A 26,704-nucleotide genomic window follows, 5' to 3' on the forward strand; every position below is an offset into this window, starting at 1 on the left:
CAGGTAATGGAAATTTAGGTAAAACGATATCAAAAAAAGTTGCGTGGTGGAGCGACACATACAGTTGGCTCTTCGTAGATGATCATTGCTGCACGGAATAATTCTTAAGGCACCGACGCCTTCAGGAGTCGTGTTTGGAAGTTTTGCTTGCAGTATATTCCGCTATCTTTTCGTTATGAGTTGGTGTTTCGGATTCCCGGTGTTCTTTTGTTTGGTGCATTTGCCTTCCCTTGACACTGAGAAACCACATGACGAAAGTGAAACACCACCGTCTGTTCATCTGCAGAGCGCGATGAAATTATTCACTCTACATTCATTGCCTTTAATATTCTTGCCATCAGTGGTGGGCGCTGCCTTCAGAAAGCGCTTTTCTTCCTGATTTACATGAAAGTTTGTGTTCCTCGGAGGTGGACTGCTTGGGATTACCTTCATTGCTAGCAGCAGGTGGCTCGTTGGTCTAGCGGAATGATTCCTGCTTTGGGTGCAGGAGGTCCCGGGTTCAAATCCCGGACGAGCCCTACCGTTTTGACCGTGCTGAAGAGTCGGTGTAGCTCACCCACGTTTGTAGCTCTGCAATGAAGAAGAGATGCGTGCCGCAGCACGCTGTGTGTGGCCCTACGGTCATGAAGGAACGTTTGATGTGGCAAGAATCTGATACCAGTAAATTACATAGGTCGATTTCTGTAGAAGAGCCGACAGTAATCTTGCATGCTACGGAAAACAAAGGTTGTCTTTGCAGAACGTGTGCACCGTGATTGGAGACGAAGCTCAATCGTGGAGCAGTCTACCTTCATCTGATTAGCGACAACGTCAACCAAAGCGTGGGATACAAGACTGAGCGTAGTTAAGAGTTTCTCACTATTAGTTACGTTCACGCTTCAAGAGAGTTGTGACAAGGCGAGTGCAAAGAGCTCAGCAAAGCCAGTATGAAGCGAACTTGAAGTAGTCTTGAAGAAATGGATACTAAATTTTGCCGGCCAGAATGGGGCTACGAGCGTTCTGAGTTACTGAATACCGGTGCACTATGGGAGCAAGAGCATTTGACAGTAAAATAACGCGATATCGGTGTAGCATACGACATTTATTATCCCTGCATACGCAGACGTGACGTTATCTCGGAAATGGAATCCGAAAACGGGTTTAAAAAAAGTCGTGCTTCCGCCCGGGATCGAACCGGGGACCTTCTGCGTGTAAAGCAGACGTGATAACCGCTACACCACGGAAACGACGGTTTTGCCGTTGTACTACCTGGAAAACCGTAGTTCCAACAGATTTTTCCTGCGTAAGCAAGGGCATCGGCTACGAGCTCCGTCCGATTCTAGAAGTTGCTATAGTAAAAGACAACGGTTTAAACAATCAAACCGCAACAGCCAGGGAGAACGCTGGGTGAGCAGTAGCTCTGCACGGTGATATCAAGAACGGAGGCGTTACTCATGTGCATCGAGAAGGCTCGTTGGTCTCGGGGTATGATCCCTGCTTCGGGTGCAGGAGGTCCCGGGTTCAAATCCCGGACGAGCCCTTGCGTTTCGTGCAAACGTGTGGCGACTACTGGCATGCCGGCGGCTGTTCCGCGCATTTCCAGCCCTCCAGGTAAGCACAAAAACCAAGTAGCCGCTTCTGAAAGAGTTTCATGTATCATTTGAGCCATCTGCAGCCTGGTGGTTGGACGTTTGAAATTGATTTAAATGTTCACCGTAGAGATTGTAGCAAGTGTCTTGTTGAGTGCGACAAAAATGTGTTTCCGCCCGGAATCGAACCGGTGACGTTCTGCGTGTTGGCAGACGTGATAACCTCTACACCACGGAAACTGCTACGCTGTGAGCTCCACATGTGACACAACTTGAGGACGATCGCAACTTTGGCGTAAAAATCACTTTGCGGAAACGCACAATGCAGGAATTTCGCATTCGTACCTAACAATCGACAGCACCCTTGCCTGTCTGAATGCCACCATGAATAAGAGCCCAAGAAGTCGTCGGCAATGAACGCGGCCGAGTCCTCGGTAGCATCAGCTACTCTTGCTTTCCGTAAGAGCTACCGTCAATTCGCGCAGTCGCTATTGCAAATGATGTCACCAAAAGCAATCACTTCGTTAGCGGCAAGGAGCCCGGGGCCAGCGGTAGCAGTAGCTCTAGATGGAGGCACCAGCAGCCCCGACAGGCAGCCGCTGGCGCGCCGGCGCCCGGACCCGCGACCCCTAATGCCGTTGCAGTCGATGTATTTCTTAATATCGCTTTTCGAAGAAGCAAGCCAGGTGTAAATCACACAGTATTTTACTGATGATCTGGAAACGCAAATTTAGAACAAGTAGAACATTATATAAAATTTTGTTGTGTGGTCGAGTGGTACCCACCCTTCGCTCTTCCCAGATTATCGTTGCTGCACGGAATGTTTGTTAAAGCACCGACGGCTTCAGAGTTCGTCTTCTCCAACGTTTGCTTTTGCAGTACATTCCGCAATCTTTTCGTTATGAGTCGTCTGTTTCGGTTTCCCGATGTAGTTTTGCTCACAGCTCCCGACTTCTCTTAACCCCGAGCCACCACTAGCCGAAAATTCCGCACTGCAGTCTGGTCTATCTGCAGAGCTCGATAAGAGCATCGCGGTCGTTCCTGAGCTAATGAAACGGCCGTATCTGTAGTTGTTCCCAGATGTCTCCCACAGCAACGGCCTCCCGGACGCCTGCATTACAGGAGTACGCCACTACTCCCAGCCATACAATTGCATTTGAAAGCAGAATAACATGAGCTACAGAGCAACTCCGATTTTTGTGTCTGACCTACTTCTAATGATACTGTGGTCGGTTTACTTACTACTATCGCTGCTGGACGAAGCAGACCAGTTGAAAGCCACACGGTATTCTTGTAAAGAACAGGTAATGGAAATTTAGGTAAAACGATATCAAAAAAAGTTGCGTGGTGGTGCGACACATACAGTTGGCTCTTCGTAGATGATCATTGCTGCACGGAATAATTCTTAAGGCACCGACGCCTTCAGGAGTCGTGTTTGGAAGTTTTGCTTGCAGTATATTCCGCTATCTTTTCGTTATGAGTTGGTGTTTCGGATTCCCGGTGTTCTTTTGTTTAGTGCATTTGCCTTCCCTTGACACTGAGAAACCACATGACGAAAGTGAAACACCACCGTCTGTTCATCTGCAGAGCGCGATGAAATTATTCACTCTACATTCATTGCCTTTAATATTCTTGCCATCAGTGGTGGGCGCTGCCTTCAGAAAGCGCTTTTCTTCCTGATTTACATGAAAGTTTGTGTTCCTCGGAGGTGGACTGCTTGGGATTACCTTCACTGCTAGCAGCAGGTGGCTCGTTGGTCTAGGGGTATGATTCCTGCTTTGGGTGCAGGAGGTCCCTGGTTCAAATCCCGGACGAGCCCTACCGTTTTGACCGTGCTGAAGAGTAGGTGTAGCTCACCCACGTTTGTAGCTCTGCAATGAAGAAAAGATGCGTGCCGCAGCACGCTGTGTGTGGCCCTACGGTCATGAAGGAACGTTTGATATGGCAAGAATCTGATACCAGTAAATTACATAGGTCGATTTCTGTAGAAGAGCCGACAGTAATCTTGCATGCAACGGAAAACAAAGGTTGTCTTTGCAGAACGTGTGCACCGTGATTGGAGACGAAGCTCAATCGTGGGGCAGTGTACCTTCATCTGATTAGCGACAACGTCAACCAAAGCGTGGGATACAAGACTGAGCGTAGTTAAGAGTTTCTCACTATTAGTTACGTTCACGCTTCAAGAGAGTTGTGACAAGGCGAGTGCAAAGAGCTCAGGAAAGCCAGTATGAAGCGAACTTGAAGTAGTCTTGAAGAAATGGATACTAAATTTTGCCGGCCAGAATGGGGCTACGAGCGTTCTGAGTTACTGAATACCGGTGCACTATGGGAGCAAGAGCATTTGACAGTAAAATAACGCGATATCGGTGTAGCATACGACATTTATTATCCCTGCATACGCAGACGTGACGTTATCTCGGAAATGGAATCCGAAAACGGGTTTAAAAAAAGTCGTGCTTCCGCCCGGGATAGAACCGGGGACCTTCTGCGTGTAAAGCAGACGTGATAACCGCTACACCACGGAAACGACGGTTTTGCCGTTGTACTACCTGGAAAACCGTAGTTCCAACAGAGTTTTCCTGCGTAAGCAAGGGCATCGGCTACGAGCTCCGTCCGATTCTAGAATTTGCTATAGTAAAAGACAACGGTTTAAACAATCAAACCGCAACAGCCAGGGAGAACGCTGGGTGAGCAGTAGCTCTGCACGGTGATACCAAGAACGGAGGCGTTACTCATGTGCATCGAGAAGGCTCGTTGGTCTCGGGGTATGATCCCTGCTTCGGGTGCAGGAGGTCCCGGGTTCAAATCCCGGACGAGCCCTTGCGTTTCGTGCAAACGTGTGGCGACTACTGGCATGCCGGCGGCTGTTCCGCGCATTTCCAGCCCTCCAGGTAAGCACAAAAACCAAGTAGCCGCTTCTGAAAGAGTTTCATGTATCATTTGAGCCATCTGCAGCCTGGTGGTTGGACGTTTGAAATTGATTTAAATGTTCACCGTAGAGATTGTAGCAAGTGTCTTGTTGAGTGCGACAAAAATGTGTTTCCGCCCGGAATCGAACCGGTGACGTTCTGCGTGTTGGCAGACGTGATAACCGCTACACCACGGAAACTGCTACGCTGTGAGCTCCACATGTGACACAACTTGAGGACGATCGCAACTTTGGCGTAAAAATCACTTTTCGGAAACGCACAATGCAGGAATTTCGCATTCGTACCTAACAATCGACAGCACCCTTGCCTGTCTGAATGCCACCATGAATAAGAGCCCAAGAAGTCGTCGGCAATGAACGCGGCCGAGTCCTCGGTAGCATCAGCTACTCTTGCTTTCCGTAAGAGCTACCGTCAATTCGCGCAGTCGCTATTGCAAATGATGTCACCAAAAGCAATCACTTCGTTAGCGGCAAGGAGCCCGGGGCCAGCGGTAGCAGTAGCTCTAGATGGAGGCACCAGCAGCCCCGACAGGCCGCCGCTGGCGCGCCGGCGCCCGGACCCGCGACCCCTAATGCCGTTGCAGTCGATGTATTTCTTAATATCGCTTTTCGAAGAAGCAAGCCAGGTGTAAATCACACAGTATTTTACTGATGATCTGGAAACGCAAATTTAGAACAAGTAGAACATTATATAAAATTTTGTTGTGTGGTCGAGTGGTACCCACCCTTCGCTCTTCCCAGATTATCGTTGCTGCACGGAATGTTTGTTAAAGCACCGACGGCTTCAGAGTTCGTCTTCTCCAACGTTTGCTTTTGCAGTACATTCCGCAATCTTTTCGTTATGAGTCGTCTGTTTCGGTTTCCCGATGTAGTTTTGCTCACAGCTCCCGACTTCTCTTAACCCCGAGCCACCACTAGCCGAAAATTCCGCACTGCAGTCTGGTCTATCTGCAGAGCTCGATAAGAGCATCGCGGTCGTTCCTGAGCTAATGAAACGGCCGTATCTGTAGTTGTTCCCAGATGTCTCCCACAGCAACGGCCTCCCGGACGCCTGCATTACAGGAGTACGCCACTACTCCCAGCCATACAATTGCATTTGAAAGCAGAATAACATGAGCTACAGAGCAACTCCGATTTTTGTGTCTGACCTACTTCTAATGATACTGTGGTCGGTTTACTTACTACTATCGCTGCTGGACGAAGCAGACCAGTTGAAAGCCACACGGTATTCTTGTAAAGAACAGGTAATGGAAATTTAGGTAAAACGATATCAAAAAAAGTTGCGTGGTGGAGCGACACATACAGTTGGCTCTTCGTAGATGATCATTGCTGCACGGAATAATTCTTAAGGCACCGACGCCTTCAGGAGTCGTGTTTGGAAATTTTGCTTGCAGTATATTCCGCTATCTTTTCGTTATGAGTTGGTGTTTCGGATTCCCGGTGTTCTTTTGTTTAGTGCATTTGCCTTCCCTTGACACTGAGAAACCACATGACGAAAGTGAAACACCACCGTCTGTTCATCTGCAGAGCGCGATGAAATTATTCACTCTACATTCATTGCCTTTAATATTCTTGCCATCAGTGGTGGGCGCTGCCTTCAGAAAGCGCTTTTCTTCCTGATTTACATGAAAGTTTGTGTTCCTCGGAGGTGGACTGCTTGGGATTACCTTCATTGCTAGCAGCAGGTGGCTCGTTGGTCTAGCGGTATGATTCCTGCTTTGGGTGCAGGAGGTCCCGGGTTCAAATCCCGGACGAGCCCTACCGTTTTGACCGTGCTGAAGAGTCGGTGTAGCTCACCCACGTTTGTAGCTCTGCAATGAAGAAGAGATGCGTGCCGCAGCACGCTGTGTGTGGCCCTACGGTCATGAAGGAACGTTTGATGTGGCAATAATCTGATACCAGTAAATTACATAGGTCGATTTCTGTAGAAGAGCCGACAGTAATCTTGCATGCTACGGAAAACAAAGGTTGTCTTTGCAGAACGTGTGCACCGTGATTGGAGACGAAGCTCAATCGTGGAGCAGTCTACCTTCATCTGATTAGCGACAACGTCAACCAAAGCGTGGGATACAAGACTGAGCGTAGTTAAGAGTTTCTCACTATTAGTTACGTTCACGCTTCAAGAGAGTTGTGACAAGGCGAGTGCAAAGAGCTCAGGAAAGCCAGTATGAAGCGAACTTGAAGTAGTCTTGAAGAAATGGATACTAAATTTTGCCGGCCAGAATGGGGCTACGAGCGTTCTGAGTTACTGAATACCGGTGCACTATGGGAGCAAGAGCATTTGACAGTAAAATAACGCGATATCGGTGTAGCATACGACATTTATTATCCCTGCATACGCAGACGTGACGTTATCTCGGAAATGGAATCCGAAAACGGGTTTAAAAAAAGTCGTGCTTCCGCCCGGGATCGAACCGGGGACCTTCTGCGTGTAAAGCAGACGTGATAACCGCTACACCACGGAAACGACGGTTTTGCCGTTGTACTACCTGGAAAACCGTAGTTCCAACAGATTTTTCCTGCGTAAGCAAGGGCATCGGCTACGAGCTCCGTCCGATTCTAGAAGTTGCTATAGTAAAAGACAACGGTTTAAACAATCAAACCGCAACAGCCAGGGAGAACGCTGGGTGAGCAGTAGCTCTGCACGGTGATATCAAGAACGGAGGCGTTACTCATGTGCATCGAGAAGGCTCGTTGGTCTCGGGGTATGATCCCTGCTTCGGGTGCAGGAGGTCCCGGGTTCAAATCCCGGACGAGCCCTTGCGTTTCGTGCAAACGTGTGGCGACTACTGGCATGCCGGCGGCTGTTCCGCGCATTTCCAGCCCTCCAGGTAAGCACAAAAACCAAGTAGCCGCTTCTGAAAGAGTTTCATGTATCATTTGAGCCATCTACAGCCTGGTGGTTGGACGTTTGAAATTGATTTAAATGTTCACCGTAGAGATTGTAGCAAGTGTCTTGTTGAGTGCGACAAAAATGTGTTTCCGCCCGGAATCGAACCGGTGACGTTCTGCGTGTTGGCAGACGTGATAACCGCTACACCACGGAAACTGCTACGCTGTGAGCTCCACATGTGACACAACTTGAGGACGATCGCAACTTTGGCGTAAAAATCACTTTGCGGAAACGCACAATGCAGGAATTTCGCATTCGTACCTAACAATCGACAGCACCCTTGCCTGTCTGAATGCCACCATGAATAAGGGCCCAAGAAGTCGTCGGCAATGAACGCGGCCGAGTCCTCGGTAGCATCAGCTACTCTTGCTTTCCGTAAGAGCTACCGTCAATTCGCGCAGTCGCTATTGCAAATGATGTCACCAAAAGCAATCACTTCGTTAGCGGCAAGGAGCCCGGGGCCAGCGGTAGCAGTAGCTCTAGATGGAGGCACCAGCAGCCCCGACAGGCCGCCGCTGGCGCGCCGGCGCCCGGACCCGCGACCCCTAATGCCGTTGCAGTCGATGTATTTCTTAATATCGCTTTTCGAAGAAGCAAGCCAGGTGTAAATCACACAGTATTTTACTGATGATCTGGAAACGCAAATTTAGAACAAGTAGAACATTATATAAAATTTTGTTGTGTGGTCGAGTGGTACCCACCCTTCGCTCTTCCCAGATTATCGTTGCTGCACGGAATGTTGGTTAAAGCACCGACGGCTTCAGAGTTCGTCTTCTCCAACGTTTGCTTTTGCAGTACATTCCGCAATCTTTTCGTTATGAGTCGTCTGTTTCGGTTTCCCGATGTAGTTTTGCTCACAGCTCCCGACTTATCTTAACCCCGAGCCACCACTAGCCGAAAATTCCGCACTGCAGTCTGGTCTATCTGCAGAGCTCGATAAGAGCATCGCGGTCGTTCCTGAGCTAATGAAACGGCCGTATCTGTAGTTGTTCCCAGATGTCTCCCACAGCAACGGCCTCCCGGACGCCTGCATTACAGGAGTACGCCACTACTCCCAGCCATACAATTGCATTTGAAAGCAGAATAACATGAGCTACAGAGCAACTCCGATTTTTGTGTCTGACCTACTTCTAATGATACTGTGGTCGGTTTACTTACTACTATCGCTGCTGGACGAAGCAGACCAGTTGAAAGCCACACGGTATTCTTGTAAAGAACAGGTAATGGAAATTTAGGTAAAACGATATCAAAAAAAGTTGCGTGGTGGAGCGACACATACAGTTGGCTCTTCGTAGATGATCATTGCTGCACGGAATAATTCTTAAGGCACCGACGCCTTCAGGAGTCGTGTTTGGAAATTTTGCTTGCAGTATATTCCGCTATCTTTTCGTTATGAGTTGGTGTTTCGGATTCCCGGTGTTCTTTTGTTTAGTGCATTTGCCTTCCCTTGACACTGAGAAACCACATGACGAAAGTGAAACACCACCGTCTGTTCATCTGCAGAGCGCGATGAAATTATTCACTCTACATTCATTGCCTTTAATATTCTTGCCATCAGTGGTGGGCGCTGCCTTCAGAAAGCGCTTTTCTTCCTGATTTACATGAAAGTTTGTGTTCCTCGGAGGTGGACTGCTTGGGATTACCTTCATTGCTAGCAGCAGGTGGCTCGTTGGTCTAGCGGTATGATTCCTGCTTTGGGTGCAGGAGGTCCCGGGTTCAAATCCCGGACGAGCCCTACCGTTTTGACCGTGCTGAAGAGTCGGTGTAGCTCACCCACGTTTGTAGCTCTGCAATGAAGAAGAGATGCGTGCCGCAGCACGCTGTGTGTGGCCCTACGGTAATGAAGGAACGTTTGATGTGGCAATAATCTGATACCAGTAAATTACATAGGTCGATTTCTGTAGAAGAGCCGACAGTAATCTTGCATGCTACGGAAAACAAAGGTTGTCTTTGCAGAACGTGTGCACCGTGATTGGAGACGAAGCTCAATCGTGGAGCAGTCTACCTTCATCTGATTAGCGACAACGTCAACCAAAGCGTGGGATACAAGACTGAGCGTAGTTAAGAGTTTCTCACTATTAGTTACGTTCACGCTTCAAGAGAGTTGTGACAAGGCGAGTGCAAAGAGCTCAGGAAAGCCAGTATGAAGCGAACTTGAAGTAGTCTTGAAGAAATGGATACTAAATTTTGCCGGCCAGAATGGGGCTACGAGCGTTCTGAGTTACTGAATACCGGTGCACTATGGGAGCAAGAGCATTTGACAGTAAAATAACGCGATATCGGTGTAGCATACGACATTTATTATCCCTGCATACGCAGACGTGACGTTATCTCGGAAATGGAATCCGAAAACGGGTTTAAAAAAAGTCGTGCTTCCGCCCGGGATCGAACCGGGGACCTTCTGCGTGTAAAGCAGACGTGATAACCGCTACACCACGGAAACGACGGTTTTGCCGTTGTACTACCTGGAAAACCGTAGTTCCAACAGATTTTTCCTGCGTAAGCAAGGGCATCGGCTACGAGCTCCGTCCGATTCTAGAAGTTGCTATAGTAAAAGACAACGGTTTAAACAATCAAACCGCAACAGCCAGGGAGAACGCTGGGTGAGCAGTAGCTCTGCACGGTGATATCAAGAACGGAGGCGTTACTCATGTGCATCGAGAAGGCTCGTTGGTCTCGGGGTATGATCCCTGCTTCGGGTGCAGGAGGTCCCGGGTTCAAATCCCGGACGAGCCCTTGCGTTTCGTGCAAACGTGTGGCGACTACTGGCATGCCGGCGGCTGTTCCGCGCATTTCCAGCCCTCCAGGTAAGCACAAAAACCAAGTAGCCGCTTCTGAAAGAGTTTCATGTATCATTTGAGCCATCTGCAGCCTGGTGGTTGGACGTTTGAAATTGATTTAAATGTTCACCGTAGAGATTGTAGCAAGTGTCTTGTTGAGTGCGACAAAAATTTGTTTCCGCCCGGAATCGAACCGGTGACGTTCTGCGTGTTGGCAGACGTGATAACCGCTACACCACGGAAACTGCTACGCTGTGAGCTCCACATGTGACACAACTTGAGGACGATCGCAACTTTGGCGTAAAAATCACTTTGCGGAAACGCACAATGCAGGAATTTCGCATTCGTACCTAACAATCGACAGCACCCTTGCCTGTCTGAATGCCACCATGAATAAGAGCCCAAGAAGTCGTCGGCAATGAACGCGGCCGAGTCCTCGGTAGCATCAGCTACTCTTGCTTTCCGTAAGAGCTACCGTCAATTCGCGCAGTCGCTATTGCAAATGATGTCACCAAAAACAATCACTTCGTTAGCGGCAAGGAGCCCGGGGCCAGCGGTAGCAGTAGCTCTAGATGGAGGCACCAGCAGCCCCGACAGGCCGCCGCTGGCGCGCCGGCGCCCGGACCCGCGACCCCTAATGCCGTTGCAGTCGATGTATTTCTTAATATCGCTTTTCGAAGAAGCAAGCCAGGTGTAAATCACACAGTATTTTACTGATGATCTGGAAACGCAAATTTAGAACAAGTAGAACATTATATAAAATTTTGTTGTGTGGTCGAGTGGTACCCACCCTTCGCTCTTCCCAGATTATCGTTGCTGCACGGAATGTTTGTTAAAGCACCGACGGCTTCAGAGTTCGTCTTCTCCAACGTTTGCTTTTGCAGTACATTCCGCAATCTTTTCGTTATGAGTCGTCTGTTTCGGTTTCCCGATGTAGTTTTGCTCACAGCTCCCGACTTATCTTAACCCCGAGCCACCACTAGCCGAAAATTCCGCACTGCAGTCTGGTCTATCTGCAGAGCTCGATAAGAGCATCGCGGTCGTTCCTGAGCTAATGAAACGGCCGTATCTGTAGTTGTTCCCAGATGTCTCCCACTGCAACGGCCTCCCGGACGCCTGCATTACAGGAGTACGCCACTACTCCCAGCCATACAATTGCATTTGAAAGCAGAATAACATGAGCTACAGAGCAACTCCGATTTTTGTGTCTGACCTACTTCTAATGATACTGTGGTCGGTTTACTTACTACTATCGCTGCTGGACGAAGCAGACCAGTTGAAAGCCACACGGTATTCTTGTAAAGAACAGGTAATGGAAATTTAGGTAAAACGATATCAAAAAAAGTTGCGTGGTGGAGCGACACATACAGTTGGCTCTTCGTAGATGATCATTGCTGCACGGAATAATTCTTAAGGCACCGACGCCTTCAGGAGTCGTGTTTGGAAATTTTGCTTGCAGTATATTCCGCTATCTTTTCGTTATGAGTTGGTGTTTCGGATTCCCGGTGTTCTTTTGTTTAGTGCATTTGCCTTCCCTTGACACTGAGAAACCACATGACGAAAGTGAAACACCACCGTCTGTTCATCTGCAGAGCGCGATGAAATTATTCACTCTACATTCATTGCCTTTAATATTCTTGCCATCAGTGGTGGGCGCTGCCTTCAGAAAGCGCTTTTCTTCCTGATTTACATGAAAGTTTGTGTTCCTCGGAGGTGGACTGCTTGGGATTACCTTCATTGCTAGCAGCAGGTGGCTCGTTGGTCTAGCGGTATGATTCCTGCTTTGGGTGCAGGAGGTCCCGGGTTCAAATCCCGGACGAGCCCTACCGTTTTGACCGTGCTGAAGAGTCGGTGTAGCTCACCCACGTTTGTAGCTCTGCAATGAAGAAGAGATGCGTGCCGCAGCACGCTGTGTGTGGCCCTACGGTCATGAAGGAACGTTTGATGTGGCAATAATCTGATACCAGTAAATTACATAGGTCGATTTCTGTAGAAGAGCCGACAGTAATCTTGCATGCTACGGAAAACAAAGGTTGTCTTTGCAGAACGTGTGCACCGTGATTGGAGACGAAGCTCAATCGTGGAGCAGTCTACCTTCATCTGATTAGCGACAACGTCAACCAAAGCGTGGGATACAAGACTGAGCGTAGTTAAGAGTTTCTCACTATTAGTTACGTTCACGCTTCAAGAGAGTTGTGACAAGGCGAGTGCAAAGAGCTCAGGAAAGCCAGTATGAAGCGAACTTGAAGTGGTCTTGAAGAAATGGATACTAAATTTTGCCGGCCAGAATGGGGCTACGAGCGTTCTGAGTTACTGAATACCGGTGCACTATGGGAGCAAGAGCATTTGACAGTAAAATAACGCGATATCGGTGTAGCATACGACATTTATTATCCCTGCATACGCAGACGTGACGTTATCTCGGAAATGGAATCCGAAAACGGGTTTAAAAAAAGTCGTGCTTCCGCCCGGGATCGAACCGGGGACCTTCTGCGTGTAAAGCAGACGTGATAACCGCTACACCACGGAAACGACGGTTTTGCCGTTGTACTACCTGGAAAACCGTAGTTCCAACAGATTTTTCCTGCGTAAGCAAGGGCATCGGCTACGAGCTCCGTCCGATTCTAGAAGTTGCTATAGTAAAAGACAACGGTTTAAACAATCAAACCGCAACAGCCAGGGAGAACGCTGGGTGAGCAGTAGCTCTGCACGGTGATATCAAGAACGGAGGCGTTACTCATGTGCATCGAGAAGGCTCGTTGGTCTCGGGGTATGATCCCTGCTTCGGGTGCAGGAGGTCCCGGGTTCAAATCCCGGACGAGCCCTTGCGTTTCGTGCAAACGTGTGGCGACTACTGGCATGCCGGCGGCTGTTCCGCGCATTTCCAGCCCTCCAGGTAAGCACAAAAACCAAGTAGCCGCTTCTGAAAGAGTTTCATGTATCATTTGAGCCATCTGCAGCCTGGTGGTTGGACGTTTGAAATTGATTTAAATGTTCACCGTAGAGATTGTAGCAAGTGTCTTGTTGAGTGCGACAAAAATTTGTTTCCGCCCGGAATCGAACCGGTGACGTTCTGCGTGTTGGCAGACGTGATAACCGCTACACCACGGAAACTGCTACGCTGTGAGCTCCACATGTGACACAACTTGAGGACGATCGCAACTTTGGCGTAAAAATCACTTTGCGGAAACGCACAATGCAGGAATTTCGCATTCGTACCTAACAATCGACAGCACCCTTGCCTGTCTGAATGCCACCATGAATAAGAGCCCAAGAAGTCGTCGGCAATGAACGCGGCCGAGTCCTCGGTAGCATCAGCTACTCTTGCTTTCCGTAAGAGCTACCGTCAATTCGCGCAGTCGCTATTGCAAATGATGTCACCAAAAACAATCACTTCGTTAGCGGCAAGGAGCCCGGGGCCAGCGGTAGCAGTAGCTCTAGATGGAGGCACCAGCAGCCCCGACAGGCCGCCGCTGGCGCGCCGGCGCCCGGACCCGCGACCCCTAATGCCGTTGCAGTCGATGTATTTCTTAATATCGCTTTTCGAAGAAGCAAGCCAGGTGTAAATCACACAGTATTTTACTGAAATCTGGAAACGCAAATTTAGAACAAGTAGAACATTATATAAAATTTTGTTGTGTGGTCGAGTGGTACCCACCCTTCGCTCTTCCCAGATTATCGTTGCTGCACGGAATGTTTGTTAAAGCACCGACGGCTTCAGAGTTCGTCTTCTCCAACGTTTGCTTTTGCAGTACATTCCGCAATCTTTTCGTTATGAGTCGTCTGTTTCGGTTTCCCGATGTAGTTTTGCTCACAGCTCCCGACTTCTCTTAACCCCGAGCCACCACTAGCCGAAAATTCCGCACTGCAGTCTGGTCTATCTGCAGAGCTCGATAAGAGCATCGCGGTCGTTCCTGAGCTAATGAAACGGCCGTATCTGTAGTTGTTCCCAGATGTCTCCCACAGCAACGGCCTCCCGGACGCCTGCATTACAGGAGTACGCCACTACTCCCAGCCATACAATTGCATTTGAAAGCAGAATAACATGAGCTACAGAGCAACTCCGATTTTTGTGTCTGACCTACTTCTAATGATACTGTGGTCGGTTTACTTACTACTATCGCTGCTGGACGAAGCAGACCAGTTGAAAGCCACACGGTATTCTTGTAAAGAACAGGTAATGGAAATTTAGGTAAAACGATATCAAAAAAAGTTGCGTGGTGGAGCGACACATACAGTTGGCTCTTCGTAGATGATCATTGCTGCACGGAATAATTCTTAAGGCACCGACGCCTTCAGGAGTCGTGTTTGGAAATTTTGCTTGCAGTATATTCCGCTATCTTTTCGTTATGAGTTGGTGTTTCGGATTCCCGGTGTTCTTTTGTTTAGTGCATTTGCCTTCCCTTGACACTGAGAAACCACATGACGAAAGTGAAACACCACCGTCTGTTCATCTGCAGAGCGCGATGAAATTATTCACTCTACATTCATTGCCTTTAATATTCTTGCCATCAGTGGTGGGCGCTGCCTTCAGAAAGCGCTTTTCTTCCTGATTTACATGAAAGTTTGTGTTCCTCGGAGGTGGACTGCTTGGGATTACCTTCATTGCTAGCAGCAGGTGGCTCGTTGGTCTAGCGGTATGATTCCTGCTTTGGGTGCAGGAGGTCCCGGGTTCAAATCCCGGACGAGCCCTACCGTTTTGACCGTGCTGAAGAGTCGGTGTAGCTCACCCACGTTTGTAGCTCTGCAATGAAGAAGAGATGCGTGCCGCAGCACGCTGTGTGTGGCCCTACGGTCATGAAGGAACGTTTGATGTGGCAATAATCTGATACCAGTAAATTACATAGGTCGATTTCTGTAGAAGAGCCGACAGTAATCTTGCATGCTACGGAAAACAAAGGTTGTCTTTGCAGAACGTGTGCACCGTGATTGGAGACGAAGCTCAATCGTGGAGCAGTCTACCTTCATCTGATTAGCGACAACGTCAACCAAAGCGTGGGATACAAGACTGAGCGTAGTTAAGAGTTTCTCACTATTAGTTACGTTCACGCTTCAAGAGAGTTGTGACAAGGCGAGTGCAAAGAGCTCAGGAAAGCCAGTATGAAGCGAACTTGAAGTAGTCTTGAAGAAATGGATACTAAATTTTGCCGGCCAGAATGGGGCTACGAGCGTTCTGAGTTACTGAATACCGGTGCACTATGGGAGCAAGAGCATTTGACAGTAAAATAACGCGATATCGGTGTAGCATACGACATTTATTATCCCTGCATACGCAGACGTGACGTTATCTCGGAAATGGAATCCGAAAACGGGTTTAAAAAAAGTCGTGCTTCCGCCCGGGATCGAACCGGGGACCTTCTGCGTGTAAAGCAGACGTGATAACCGCTACACCACGGAAACGACGGTTTTGCCGTTGTACTACCTGGAAAACCGTAGTTCCAACAGATTTTTCCTGCGTAAGCAAGGGCATCGGCTACGAGCTCCGTCCGATTCTAGAAGTTGCTATAGTAAAAGACAACGGTTTAAACAATCAAACCGCAACAGCCAGGGAGAACGCTGGGTGAGCAGTAGCTCTGCACGGTGATATCAAGAACGGAGGCGTTACTCATGTGCATCGAGAAGGCTCGTTGGTCTCGGGGTATGATCCCTGCTTCGGGTGCAGGAGGTCCCGGGTTCAAATCCCGGACGAGCCCTTGCGTTTCGTGCAAACGTGTGGCGACTACTGGCATGCCGGCGGCTGTTCCGCGCATTTCCAGCCCTCCAGGTAAGCACAAAAACCAAGTAGCCGCTTCTGAAAGAGTTTCATGTATCATTTGAGCCATCTGCAGCCTGGTGGTTGGACGTTTGAAATTGATTTAAATGTTCACCGTAGAGATTGTAGCAAGTGTCTTGTTGAGTGCGACAAAAATGTGTTTCCGCCCGGAATCGAACCGGTGACGTTCTGCGTGTTGGCAGACGTGATAACCGCTACACCACGGAAACTGCTACGCTGTGAGCTCCACATGTGACACAACTTGAGGACGATCGCAACTTTGGCGTAAAAATCACTTTGCGGAAACGCACAATGCAGGAATTTCGCATTCGTACCTAACAATCGACAGCACCCTTGCCTGTCTGAATGCCACCATGAATAAGAGCCCAAGAAGTCGTCGGCAATGAACGCGGCCGAGTCCTCGGTAGCATCAGCTACTCTTGCTTTCCGTAAGAGCTACCGTCAATTCGCGCAGTCGCTATTGCAAATGATGTCACCAAAAGCAATCACTTCTACATCTACATCTACATGACTACTCTGCAATTCACATTTAAGTGCGTGGCAGAGGGTTCATCGAACCACAATCATACTATCTCTCTACTATTCCACTCCCGAACAGCGAGCGGGAAAAACGAACACCTAAACCTTTCTGTTCGAGCTCTGATTTCTCTTATTTTATTTTCATGATCATTCCTACCTATGTAGGTTGGGCTCAACAAAATATTTTCGCATTCGGAAGAGAAAGTTGGTGACTGAAATTTCGTAAAAAGGTCTCGCCGCGACGAAAAACGTCTATGCTGTAATGACTTCCATCCCAACTCGTGTATCATATCTGCCACACTCTCTCCCCTATAACGCGATAATACAAAACGAGCTGCCCTTCTTTGCACCCTTTCGATGTCCTCCGTCAATCCCACCTGGTAAGGATCCCACACCGCGCAGCAATATTCTAACAGAGGACGAACGAGTGTAGTGTAAGCTGTCTCTTTAGTGGACTTGTTGCATCTTCTAAGTGTCCTGCCAATGAAACGCAACCTTTGGCTCGCCTTCCCGACAATATTATCTATGTGGTCCTTCCAACTGAAGTTGTTTGTAATTTTAACACCCAGGTACTTAGTTGAATTGACAGCCTTGAGAATTGTACTATTTATCGAGTAATCGAATTCCAACGGATTTCTTTTGGAACTCATGTGGATCATCTCACACTTTTCGTTATTTAGCGTCAACTGCCACCTGACACACCATACAGCAATCTTTTCTAAATCGCTTTGCAGCTGATACTGGTCTTCGGATGACCTTACTAGACGGTAAATTACAGCATCATCTGCGAACAACCTAAGAGAACTGCTCAGATTGTCACCCAGGTCATTTATATAGATCAGGAACAGTAGAGGTCCCAGGACGCTTCCCTGGGGAACACCTGATATCACTTCAGTTTTACTCGATGATTTGCCGTCTATTACTACGAACTGCGACCTTCCTGACAGGAAATCACGAATCCAGTCGCACAACTGAGACGATACCCCATAGCTCCGCAGCTTGATTAGAAGTCGCTTGTGAGGAACGGTGTCAAAAGCTTTCCGGAAATCTAGAAATACGGAATCAACTTGAGATCCCCTGTCGATAGCGGCCATTACTTCGTGCGAATAAAGAGCTAGCTGCGTTGCACAAGAGCGATGTTTTCTGAAGCCATGCCGATTACGTGTTAGCGGCAAGGAGCCCGGGCCCAGCGGTAGCTTCTACATGGAGGCACCAGCAGCCCCGACAGGCCGCCATTGGCGCGCCGGCGCCCGGACCCGCGACCCCTAATGACGTTGCAGTCGATGTATTTCTTAATATCGCTTTTCGAAGAAGCAAGCCAGGTGTAAATCACACAGTATTTTACTGATGATCTGGAAACGCAAATTTAGAACAAGTAGAACATTATATAAAATTTTGTTGTGTGGTCGAGCGGTACCCACCCTTCGCTCTTCCCAGATTATCGTTGCTGCACGGAATGTTTGTTAAAGCACCGACGGCTTCAGAGTTCGTCTTCTCCAACGTTTGCTTTTGCAGTACATTCCGCAATCTTTTCGTTATGAGTCGTCTGTTTCGGTTTCCCGATGTAGTTTTGCTCACAGCTCCCGACTTCTCTTAACCCCGAGCCACCACTAGCCGAAAATTCCGCACTGCAGTCTGGTCGATCTGCAGAGCTCGATAAGAGCATCGCGGTCGTTCCTGAGCTAATGAAATGGCCGTATCTGTAGTTGTTCCCAGATGTCTCCCACAGCAACGGCCTCCCGGACGCCTGCATTACAGGAGTACGCCACTACTCCCAGCCATACAATTGCATTTGAAAGCAGTATAACATGAGCTACAGAGCAACTCCGATTTTTGTGTCTGACCTACTTCTAATGATACTGTGGTCGGTTTACTTACTACTATCGCTGCTGGACGAAGCAGACCAGTTGAAAGCCACACGGTATTCTTGTAAAGAACAGGTAATGGAAATTTAGGTAAAACGATATCAAAAAAAGTTGCGTGGTGGAGCGACACATACAGTTGGCTCTTCGCAGATGATCATTGCTGCACGGAATAATTCTTAAGGCACCGACGCCTTCAGGAGTCGTGTTTGGAAGTTTTGCTTGCAGTATATTCCGCTATCTTTTCGTTATGAGTTGGTGTTTCGGATTCCCGGTGTTCTTTTGTTTAGTGCATTTGCCTTCCCTTGACACTGAGAAACCACATGACGAAAGTGAAACACCACCGTCTGTTCATCTGCAGAGCGCGATGAAATTATTCACTCTACATTCATTGCCTTTAATATTCTTGCCATCAGTGGTGGGCGCTGCCTTCAGAAAGCGCTTTTCTTCCTGATTTACATGAAAGTTTGTGTTCCTCGGAGGTGGACTGCTTGGGATTACCTTCACTGCTAGCAGCAGGTGGCTCGTTGGTCTAGGGGTATGATTCCTGCTTTGGGTGCAGGAGGTCCCGGGTTCAAATCCCGGACGAGCCCTACCGTTTTGACGGTGCTGAAGAGTAGGTGTAGCTCACCCACGTTTGTAGCTCTGCAATGAAGAAGAGATGCGTGCCGCAGCACGCTGTGTGTGGCCCTACGGTCATGAAGGGACGTTTGATATGGCAAGAATCTGATACCAGTAAATTACATAGGTCGATTTCTGTAGAAGAGCCGACAGTAATCTTGCATGCTACGGAAAACAAAGGTTGTCTTTGCAGAACGTGTGCACCGTGATTGGAGACGAAGCTCAATCGTGGAGCAGTCTACCTTCATCTGATTAGCGACAACGTCAACCAAAGCGTGGGATACAAGACTGAGCGTAGTTAAGAGTTTCTCACTATTAGTTACGTTCACGCTTCAAGAGAGTTGTGACAAGGCGAGTGCAAAGAGCTCAGGAAAGCCAGTATGAAGCGAACTTGAAGTAGTCTTGAAGAAATGGATACTAAATTTTGCCGGCCAGAATGGGGCTACGAGCGTTCTGAGTTACTGAATACCGGTGCACTATGGGAGCAAGAGCATTTGACAGTAAAATAACGCGATATCGGTGTAGCATACGACATTTATTATCCCTGCATACGCAGACGTGACGTTATCTCGGAAATGGAATCCGAAAACGGGTTTAAAAAAAGTCGTGCTTCCGCCCGGGATCGAACCGGGGACCTTCTGCGTGTAAAGCAGACGTGATAACCGCTACACCACGGAAACGACGGTTTTGCCGTTGTACTACCTGGAAAACCGTAGTTCCAACAGATTTTTCCTGCGTAAGCAAGGGCATCGGCTACGAGCTCCGTCCGATTCTAGAAGTTGCTATAGTAAAGGACAACGATAAAAACAATCAAACCGCAACAGCCAGGGAGAACGCTGGGTGAGCAGTAGCTCTGCACGGTGATACCAAGAACGGAGGCGTTACTCATGTGCATCGAGAAGGCTCGTTGGTCTCGGGGTATGATCCCTGCTTCGGGTGCAGGAGGTCCCGGGTTCAAATCCCGGACGAGCCCTTGCGTTTCGTGCAAACGTGTGGCGACTACTGGCATGCCGGCGGCTGTTCCGCGCATTTCCAGCCCTCCAGGTAAGCACAAAAACCAAGTAGCCGCTTCTGAAAGAGTTTCATGTATCATTTGAGCCATCTGCAGCCTGGTGGTTGGACGTTTGAAATTGATTTAAATGTTCACCGTAGAGATTGTAGCAAGTGTCTTGTTGAGTGCGACAAAAATGTGTTTCCGCCCGGAATCGAACCGGTGACGTTCTGCGTGTTGGCAGACGTGATAACCGCTACACCACGGAAACTGCTACGCTGTGAGCTCCACATGTGACACAACTTGAGGACGATCGCAACTTTGGCGTAAAAATCACTTTGCGGAAACGCACAATGCAGGAATTTCGCATTCGTACCTAACAATCGACAGCACCCTAGCCTGTCTGAATGCCACCATGAATAAGAGCCCAAGAAGTCGTCGGCAATGAACGCGGCCGAGTCCTCGGTAGCATCAGCTACTCTTGCTTTCCGTAAGAGCTACCGTCAATTCGCGCAGTCGCTATTGCAAATGATGTCACCAAAAGCAATCACTTCGTTAGCGGCAAGGAGCCCGGGCCCAGCGGTAGCGACCCGCGACCCCTAATGACGTTGCAGTCGATGTATTTCTTAATATCGCTTTTCGAAGAAGCAAGCCAGGTGTAAATCACACAGTATTTTACTGATGATCTGGAAACGCAAATTTAGAACAAGTAGAACATTATATAAAATTTTGTTGTGTGGTCGAGCGGTACCCACCCTTCGCTCTTCCCAGATTATCGTTGCTGCACGGAATGTTTGTTAAAGCACAGACGGCTTCAGAGTTCGTCTTCTCCAACGTTTGCTTTTGCAGTACATTCCGCAATCTTTTCGTTATGAGTCGTCTGTTTCGGTTTCCCGATGTAGTTTTGCTCACAGCTCCCGACTTCTCTTAACCCCGAGCCACCACTAGCCGAAAATTCCGCACTGCAGTCTGGTCTATCTGCAGAGCTCGATAAGAGCATCGCGGTCGTTCCTGAGCTAATGAAACGGCCGTATCTGTAGTTGTTCCCAGATGTCTCCCACAGCAACGGCCTCCCGGACGCCTGCATTACAGGAGTACGACACTACTCCCAGCCATACAATTGCATTTGAAAGCAGAATAACATGAGCTACAGAGCAACTCCGATTTTTGTGTCTGACCTACTTCTAATGATACTGTGGTCGGTTTACTTACTACTATCGCTGCTGGACGAAGCAGACCAGTTGAAAGCCACACGGTATTCTTGTAAAGAACAGGTAATGGAAATTTAGGTAAAACGATATCAAAAAAAGTTGCGTGGTGGAGCGACACATACAGTTGGCTCTTCGTAGATGATCATTGCTGCACGGAATAATTCTTAAGGCACCGACGCCTTCAGGAGTCGTGTTTGGAAGTTTTGCTTGCAGTATATTCCGCTATCTTTTCGTTATGAGTTGGTGTTTCGGATTCCCGGTGTTCTTTTGTTTAGTGCATTTGCCTTCCCTTGACACTGAGAAACCACATGACGAAAGTGAAACACCACCGTCTGTTCATCTGCAGAGCGCGATGAAATTATTCACTCTACATTCATTGCCTTTAATATTCTTGCCATCAGTGGTGGGCGCTGCCTTCAGAAAGCGCTTTTCTTCCTGATTTACATGAAAGTTTGTGTTCCTCGGAGGTGGACTGCTTGGGATTACCTTCACTGCTAGTAGCAGGTGGCTCGTTGGTCTAGGGGTATGATTCCTGCTTTGGGTGCAGGAGGTCCCGGGTTCAAATCCCGGACGAGCCCTACCGTTTTGACGGTGCTGAAGAGTAGGTGTAGCTCACCCACGTTTGTAGCTCTGCAATGAAGAAGAGATGCGTGCCGCAGCACGCTGTGTGTGGCCCTACGGTCATGAAGGGACGTTTGATATGGCAAGAATCTGATACCAGTAAATTACATAGGTCGATTTCTGTAGAAGAGCCGACAGTAATCTTGCATGCTACGGAAAACAAAGGTTGTCTTTGCAGAACGTGTTCACCGTGATTGGAGACGAAGCTCAATCGTGGAGCAGTCTACCTTCATCTGATTAGCGACAACGTCAACCAAAGCGTGGGATACAAGACTGAGCGTAGTTAAGAGTTTCTCACTATTAGTTACGTTCACGCTTCAAGAGAGTTGTGACAAGGCGAGTGCAAAGAGCTCAGGAAAGCCAGTATGAAGCGAACTTGAAGTAGTCTTGAAGAAATGGATACTAAATTTTGCCGGCCAGAATGGGGCTACGAGCGTTCTGAGTTACTGAATACCGGTGCACTATGGGAGCAAGAGCATTTGACAGTAAAATAACGCAATATCGGTGTAGCATACGACATTTATTATCCCTGCATACGCAGACGTGACGTTATCTCGGAAATGGAATCCGAAAACGGGTTTAAAAAAAGTCGTGCTTCCGCCCGGGATCGAACCGGGGACCTTCTGCGTGTAAAGCAGACGTGATAACCGCTACACCACGGAAACGACGGTTTTGCGTTGTACTACCTGGAAAACCGTAGTTCCAACAGATTTTTCCTGCGTAAGCAAGGGCATCGGCTACGAGCTCCGTCCGATTCTAGAAGTTGCTATAGTAAAAGACAACGATAAAAACAATCAAACCGCAACAGCCAGGGAGAACGCTGGGTGAGCAGTAGCTCTGCACGGTGATACCAAGAACGGAGGCGTTACTCCTGTGCATCGAGAAGGCTCGTTGGTCTCGGGGTATGATCCCTGCTTCGGGTGCAGGAGGTCCCGGGTTCAAATCCCGGACGCAAATCCCGGACGAGCCCTTGCGTTTCGTGCAAACGTGTGGCGACTACTGGCATGCCGGCGGCTGTTCCGCGCATTTCCAGCCCTCCAGGTAAGCACAAAAACCAAGTAGCCGCTTCTGAAAGAGTTTCATGTATCATTTGAGCCATCTGCAGCCTGGTGGTTGGACGTTTGAAATTGATTTAAATGTTCACCGTAGAGATTGTAGCAAGTGTCTTGTTGAGTGCGACGAAAATGTGTTTCCGCCCGGAATCGAACCGGTGACGTTCTGCGTGTTGGCAGACGTGATAACCGCTGCACCACGGATACTGCTACGCTGTGAGCTCCACATGTGACGATCGCAACTTTGGCGTAAAAATCACTTTGCGGAAACGCACAATGCAGGAATTTCGCATTCGTACCTAACAATCGACAGAACCCTTGCCTGTCTGAATGCCACCATGAATAAGAGCCCAATAAGTCGTCGGCAATGAACGCGGCCGAGTCCTCGGTAGCATCAGCTACTCTTGCTTTCCGTAAGAGCTACCGCCAATTCGCGCAGTCGCTATTGCAAATGATGTCACCAAAAGCAATCACTTCGTTAGCGGCAAGGAGCCCGGGCCCAGCGGTAGCTCTACATGGAGGCACCAGCAGCCCCGACAAGCCGCCGCTGGCGCGCCGGCGCCCGGACCCGCGACCCCTAATGACGTTGCAGTCGATGTATTTCTTAATATCGCTTTTCGAAGAAGCAAGCCAGGTGTAAATCACACAGTATTTTACTGATGATCTGGAAACGCAAATTTAGAACAAGTAGAACATTATATAAAATTTTGTTGTGTGGTCGAGCGGTAACCACCCTTCGCTCTTCCCAGATTATCGTTGCTGCACGGAATGATTGTTAAAGCACCGACGGCTTCAGGGTTCGTCTTCTCCAACGTTTGCTTTTGCAGTACATTCCGCAATCTTTTCGTTATGAGTCGTCTGTTTCGGTTTCCCGATGTAGTTTTGCTCACAGCTCCCGACTTCTCTTAACCCCGAGCCACCACTAGCCGAAAATTCCGCACTGCAGTCTGGTCAATCTGCAGAGCTCGATAAGAGCATCGCGGTCGTTCCTGAGCTAATGACACGGCCGTATCTGTAGTTGTTCCCAGATGTCTCCCACAGCAACGGCCTCCCGGACGCCTGCATTACAGGAGTACGCCACTACTCCCAGCCATACAATTGCATTTGAAAGCAGAATAACATGAGCTACAGAGCAACTCGGATTTTTGTGTCTGACCTACTTCTAATGATACTGTGGTCGGTTTACTTACTACTATCGCTGCTGGACGAAGCAGACCAGTTGAAAGCCACACGGTATTCTTGTAAAGAACAGGTAATGGAAATTTAGGTAAAACTATATCAAAAAAATTTGCGTGGTGGAGCGACACATACAGTTGGCTCTTCGTAGATGATCATTGCTGCACGGAACAATTCTTAAGGCACAGACGCCTTCAGGAGTCGTGTTTGGAAGTTTTGCTTGCAGTATATTCCGCTATCTTTTCGTTATGAGTTGGTGTTTCGGATTCCCGGTGTTCTTTTGTTTAGTGCATTTGCCTTCCCTTGACACTGAGAAACCACATGACGAAAGTGAAACACCACCGTCTGTTCATCTGCAGAGTGCGATGAAATTATTCACTCTACATTCATTGCCTTTAATATTCTTTCCATCAGTGGTGGGCGCTGCCTTCAGAAAGCGCTTTTCTTCCTGATTTACATGAAAGTTTGTGTTCCTCGGAGGTGGACTGCTTGGGATTACCTTCACTGCTAGCAGCAGGTGGCTCGTTGGTCTAGGGGTATGATTCCTGCTTTGGGTGCAGGAGGTCCCGGGTTCAAATCGCGGACGAGGCCTATCGTTTTGACCGTGCTGAAGAGTAGGTGGAGCTCACCCACGTTTGTAGCTCTGCAATGAAGAACAGATGCGTGCCGCAGCACGCTGTGTGTGGCCCTACGGTCATGAGGGGACCGTTTGATATGGCAAGAATCGGATACCAGTAAATTACATAGGTCGATTTCTGTAGAAGAGCCGACAGTAATCTTGCATGCAACGGAAAACAAAGGTTGTCTTTGCAGAACGTGTGCACCGTGATTGGAGACGAAGCTCAATCGTGGAGCAGTCTACCTTCATCTGATTAGCGACAACGTCAACCAAAGCGTGGGATACAAGACTGAGCGTAGTTAAGAGTTTCTCACTATTAGTTACGTTCACGCTTCAAGAGAGTTGTGACAAGGCGAGTGCAAAGAGCTCAGGAAAGCCAGTATGAAGCGAACTTGAAGTAGTCTTGAAGAAATGGATACTAAATTTTGCCGGCCAGAATGGGGCTACGAGCGTTCTGAGTTACTGAATACGGGTGCACTATGGGAGCAAGAGCATTTGACAGTAAAATAACGCGATATCGGTGTAGCACACGACATTTATTATCCCTGCATACGCAGACGTGACGTTATCTCGGAAATGGAATCCGATAACGGGTTTAAAAAAAGTCGTGCTTCCGCCCGGGATCGAACCGGGGACCTTCTGCGTGTAAAGCAGACGTGATAACCGCTACACCACGGAAACGACGGTTTTGCCGTTGTACTACCTGGAAAACCGTAGTTCCAACAGATTTTTCCTGCGTAAGCAAGGGCATCGGCTACGAGCTCCGTCCGATTCTAGAAGTTGCTATAGTAAAAGACAACGATAAAAACAATCAAACCGCAACAGCCAGGGAGAACGCTGGGTGAGCAGTAGCTCTGCACGGTGATACCAAGAACGGAGGCGTTACTCATGTGCATCGAGAAGGCTCGTTGGTCTCGGGGTATGATCCCTGCTTCGGGTGCAGGAGGTCCCGGGTTCAAATCCCGGACGAGCCCTTGCGTTTCGTGCAAACGTGTGGCGACTACTGGCATGCCGGCGGCTGTTCCGCGCATTTCCAGCCCTCCAGGTAAGCACAAAAACCAAGTAGCCGCTTCTGAAAGAGTTTCATGTATCATTTGAGCCATCTGCAGCCTGGTGGTTGGACGTTTGAAATTGATTTAAATGTTCACCGTAGAGATTGTAGCAAGTGTCTTGTTGAGTGCGACGAAAATGTGTTTCCGCCCGGAATCGAACCGGTGACGTTCTGCGTGTTGGCAGACGTGATAACCGCTACACCACGAAACTGCTACGCTGTGAGCTCCACACGTTACACAACTTGAGGACGATCGCAACTTTGGCGTAAAAATCACTTTGCGGAAACGCACAATGCAGGAATTTCGCATTCGTACCTAACAATCGACAGCACCCTTGCCTGTCTGAATGCCACCATGAATAAGAGCCCAAGAAGTCGTCGGCAATGAACGCGGCCGAGTCCTCGGTAGCATCAGCTACTCTTGCTTTCCGTAAGAGCTACCGCCAATTCGCGCAGTCGCTATTGCAAATGATGTCACCAAAAGCAATCACTTCGTTAGCGGCAAGGAGCCCGGGCCCAGCGGTAGCTCTACATGGAGGCACCAGCAGCCCCGACAAGCCGCCGCTGGCGCGCCGGCGCCCGGACCCGCGACCCCTAATGACGTTGCAGTCGATGTATTTCTTAATATCGCTTTTCGAAGAAGCAAGCCAGGTGTAAATCACACAGTATTTTACTGATGATCTGGAAACGCAAATTTAGAACAAGTAGAACATTATATAAAATTTTGTTGTGTGGTCGAGCGGTAACCACCCTTCGCTCTTCCCAGATTATCGTTGCTGCACGGAATGATTGTTAAAGCACCGACGGCTTCAGGGTTCGTCTTCTCCAACGTTTGCTTTTGCAGTACATTCCGCAATCTTTTCGTTATGAGTCGTCTGTTTCGGTTTCCCGATGTAGTTTTGCTCACAGCTCCCGACTTCTCTTAACCCCGAGCCACCACTAGCCGAAAATTCCGCACTGCAGTCTGGTCAATCTGCAGAGCTCGATAAGAGCATCGCGGTCGTTCCTGAGCTAATGACACGGCCGTATCTGTAGTTG

The 26,704-nt window shown here is 48.7% G+C and overlaps 25 non-coding genes across 25 annotated transcripts; 16 read left to right on the forward strand and 9 right to left on the reverse strand.

The window, feature by feature from the left end:
• Window positions 1-446: 446 nt before the first annotated feature.
• Window positions 447-518, forward strand: Trnap-ugg (transfer RNA proline (anticodon UGG)). The gene has a single exon. It is a non-coding gene; the product is annotated as a tRNA-Pro (tRNA).
• A 635-nt stretch (window positions 519-1,153) lies between these two features.
• Trnav-uac (transfer RNA valine (anticodon UAC)) lies at window positions 1,154-1,226 on the reverse strand. Its single transcript has one exon. It is a non-coding gene; the product is annotated as a tRNA-Val (tRNA).
• Window positions 1,227-1,447: 221 nt separating this feature from the next.
• Window positions 1,448-1,519, forward strand: Trnap-cgg (transfer RNA proline (anticodon CGG)). Its single transcript has one exon. It is a non-coding gene; the product is annotated as a tRNA-Pro (tRNA).
• A 1,796-nt stretch (window positions 1,520-3,315) lies between these two features.
• On the forward strand, window positions 3,316-3,387 carry Trnap-ugg (transfer RNA proline (anticodon UGG)). Its single transcript has one exon. It is a non-coding gene; the product is annotated as a tRNA-Pro (tRNA).
• A 635-nt stretch (window positions 3,388-4,022) lies between these two features.
• Window positions 4,023-4,095, reverse strand: Trnav-uac (transfer RNA valine (anticodon UAC)). Its single transcript has one exon. It is a non-coding gene; the product is annotated as a tRNA-Val (tRNA).
• A 221-nt stretch (window positions 4,096-4,316) lies between these two features.
• Trnap-cgg (transfer RNA proline (anticodon CGG)) lies at window positions 4,317-4,388 on the forward strand. The gene has a single exon. It is a non-coding gene; the product is annotated as a tRNA-Pro (tRNA).
• A 1,796-nt stretch (window positions 4,389-6,184) lies between these two features.
• Window positions 6,185-6,256, forward strand: Trnap-ugg (transfer RNA proline (anticodon UGG)). Its single transcript has one exon. It is a non-coding gene; the product is annotated as a tRNA-Pro (tRNA).
• Window positions 6,257-6,891: 635 nt separating this feature from the next.
• Trnav-uac (transfer RNA valine (anticodon UAC)) lies at window positions 6,892-6,964 on the reverse strand. Its single transcript has one exon. It is a non-coding gene; the product is annotated as a tRNA-Val (tRNA).
• A 221-nt stretch (window positions 6,965-7,185) lies between these two features.
• Trnap-cgg (transfer RNA proline (anticodon CGG)) lies at window positions 7,186-7,257 on the forward strand. Its single transcript has one exon. It is a non-coding gene; the product is annotated as a tRNA-Pro (tRNA).
• A 1,796-nt stretch (window positions 7,258-9,053) lies between these two features.
• On the forward strand, window positions 9,054-9,125 carry Trnap-ugg (transfer RNA proline (anticodon UGG)). The gene has a single exon. It is a non-coding gene; the product is annotated as a tRNA-Pro (tRNA).
• A 635-nt stretch (window positions 9,126-9,760) lies between these two features.
• Trnav-uac (transfer RNA valine (anticodon UAC)) lies at window positions 9,761-9,833 on the reverse strand. The gene has a single exon. It is a non-coding gene; the product is annotated as a tRNA-Val (tRNA).
• A 221-nt stretch (window positions 9,834-10,054) lies between these two features.
• Trnap-cgg (transfer RNA proline (anticodon CGG)) lies at window positions 10,055-10,126 on the forward strand. The gene has a single exon. It is a non-coding gene; the product is annotated as a tRNA-Pro (tRNA).
• A 1,796-nt stretch (window positions 10,127-11,922) lies between these two features.
• On the forward strand, window positions 11,923-11,994 carry Trnap-ugg (transfer RNA proline (anticodon UGG)). The gene has a single exon. It is a non-coding gene; the product is annotated as a tRNA-Pro (tRNA).
• A 635-nt stretch (window positions 11,995-12,629) lies between these two features.
• Trnav-uac (transfer RNA valine (anticodon UAC)) lies at window positions 12,630-12,702 on the reverse strand. The gene has a single exon. It is a non-coding gene; the product is annotated as a tRNA-Val (tRNA).
• A 221-nt stretch (window positions 12,703-12,923) lies between these two features.
• On the forward strand, window positions 12,924-12,995 carry Trnap-cgg (transfer RNA proline (anticodon CGG)). The gene has a single exon. It is a non-coding gene; the product is annotated as a tRNA-Pro (tRNA).
• A 1,795-nt stretch (window positions 12,996-14,790) lies between these two features.
• Window positions 14,791-14,862, forward strand: Trnap-ugg (transfer RNA proline (anticodon UGG)). The gene has a single exon. It is a non-coding gene; the product is annotated as a tRNA-Pro (tRNA).
• Window positions 14,863-15,497: 635 nt separating this feature from the next.
• Window positions 15,498-15,570, reverse strand: Trnav-uac (transfer RNA valine (anticodon UAC)). Its single transcript has one exon. It is a non-coding gene; the product is annotated as a tRNA-Val (tRNA).
• Window positions 15,571-15,791: 221 nt separating this feature from the next.
• Trnap-cgg (transfer RNA proline (anticodon CGG)) lies at window positions 15,792-15,863 on the forward strand. Its single transcript has one exon. It is a non-coding gene; the product is annotated as a tRNA-Pro (tRNA).
• A 2,982-nt stretch (window positions 15,864-18,845) lies between these two features.
• Window positions 18,846-18,917, forward strand: Trnap-ugg (transfer RNA proline (anticodon UGG)). Its single transcript has one exon. It is a non-coding gene; the product is annotated as a tRNA-Pro (tRNA).
• A 635-nt stretch (window positions 18,918-19,552) lies between these two features.
• On the reverse strand, window positions 19,553-19,625 carry Trnav-uac (transfer RNA valine (anticodon UAC)). The gene has a single exon. It is a non-coding gene; the product is annotated as a tRNA-Val (tRNA).
• A 221-nt stretch (window positions 19,626-19,846) lies between these two features.
• Window positions 19,847-19,918, forward strand: Trnap-cgg (transfer RNA proline (anticodon CGG)). Its single transcript has one exon. It is a non-coding gene; the product is annotated as a tRNA-Pro (tRNA).
• A 1,735-nt stretch (window positions 19,919-21,653) lies between these two features.
• Trnap-ugg (transfer RNA proline (anticodon UGG)) lies at window positions 21,654-21,725 on the forward strand. Its single transcript has one exon. It is a non-coding gene; the product is annotated as a tRNA-Pro (tRNA).
• Window positions 21,726-22,360: 635 nt separating this feature from the next.
• Trnav-uac (transfer RNA valine (anticodon UAC)) lies at window positions 22,361-22,433 on the reverse strand. Its single transcript has one exon. It is a non-coding gene; the product is annotated as a tRNA-Val (tRNA).
• Window positions 22,434-25,223: 2,790 nt separating this feature from the next.
• Trnav-uac (transfer RNA valine (anticodon UAC)) lies at window positions 25,224-25,296 on the reverse strand. Its single transcript has one exon. It is a non-coding gene; the product is annotated as a tRNA-Val (tRNA).
• A 221-nt stretch (window positions 25,297-25,517) lies between these two features.
• Trnap-cgg (transfer RNA proline (anticodon CGG)) lies at window positions 25,518-25,589 on the forward strand. Its single transcript has one exon. It is a non-coding gene; the product is annotated as a tRNA-Pro (tRNA).
• Window positions 25,590-26,704: the final 1,115 nt, after the last annotated feature.

The sequence above is a fragment of the Schistocerca gregaria genome, chromosome 2, assembly GCF_023897955.1.
Source record: "Schistocerca gregaria isolate iqSchGreg1 chromosome 2, iqSchGreg1.2, whole genome shotgun sequence".
Taxonomy (NCBI): Eukaryota; Metazoa; Arthropoda; class Insecta; order Orthoptera; family Acrididae; genus Schistocerca; species Schistocerca gregaria.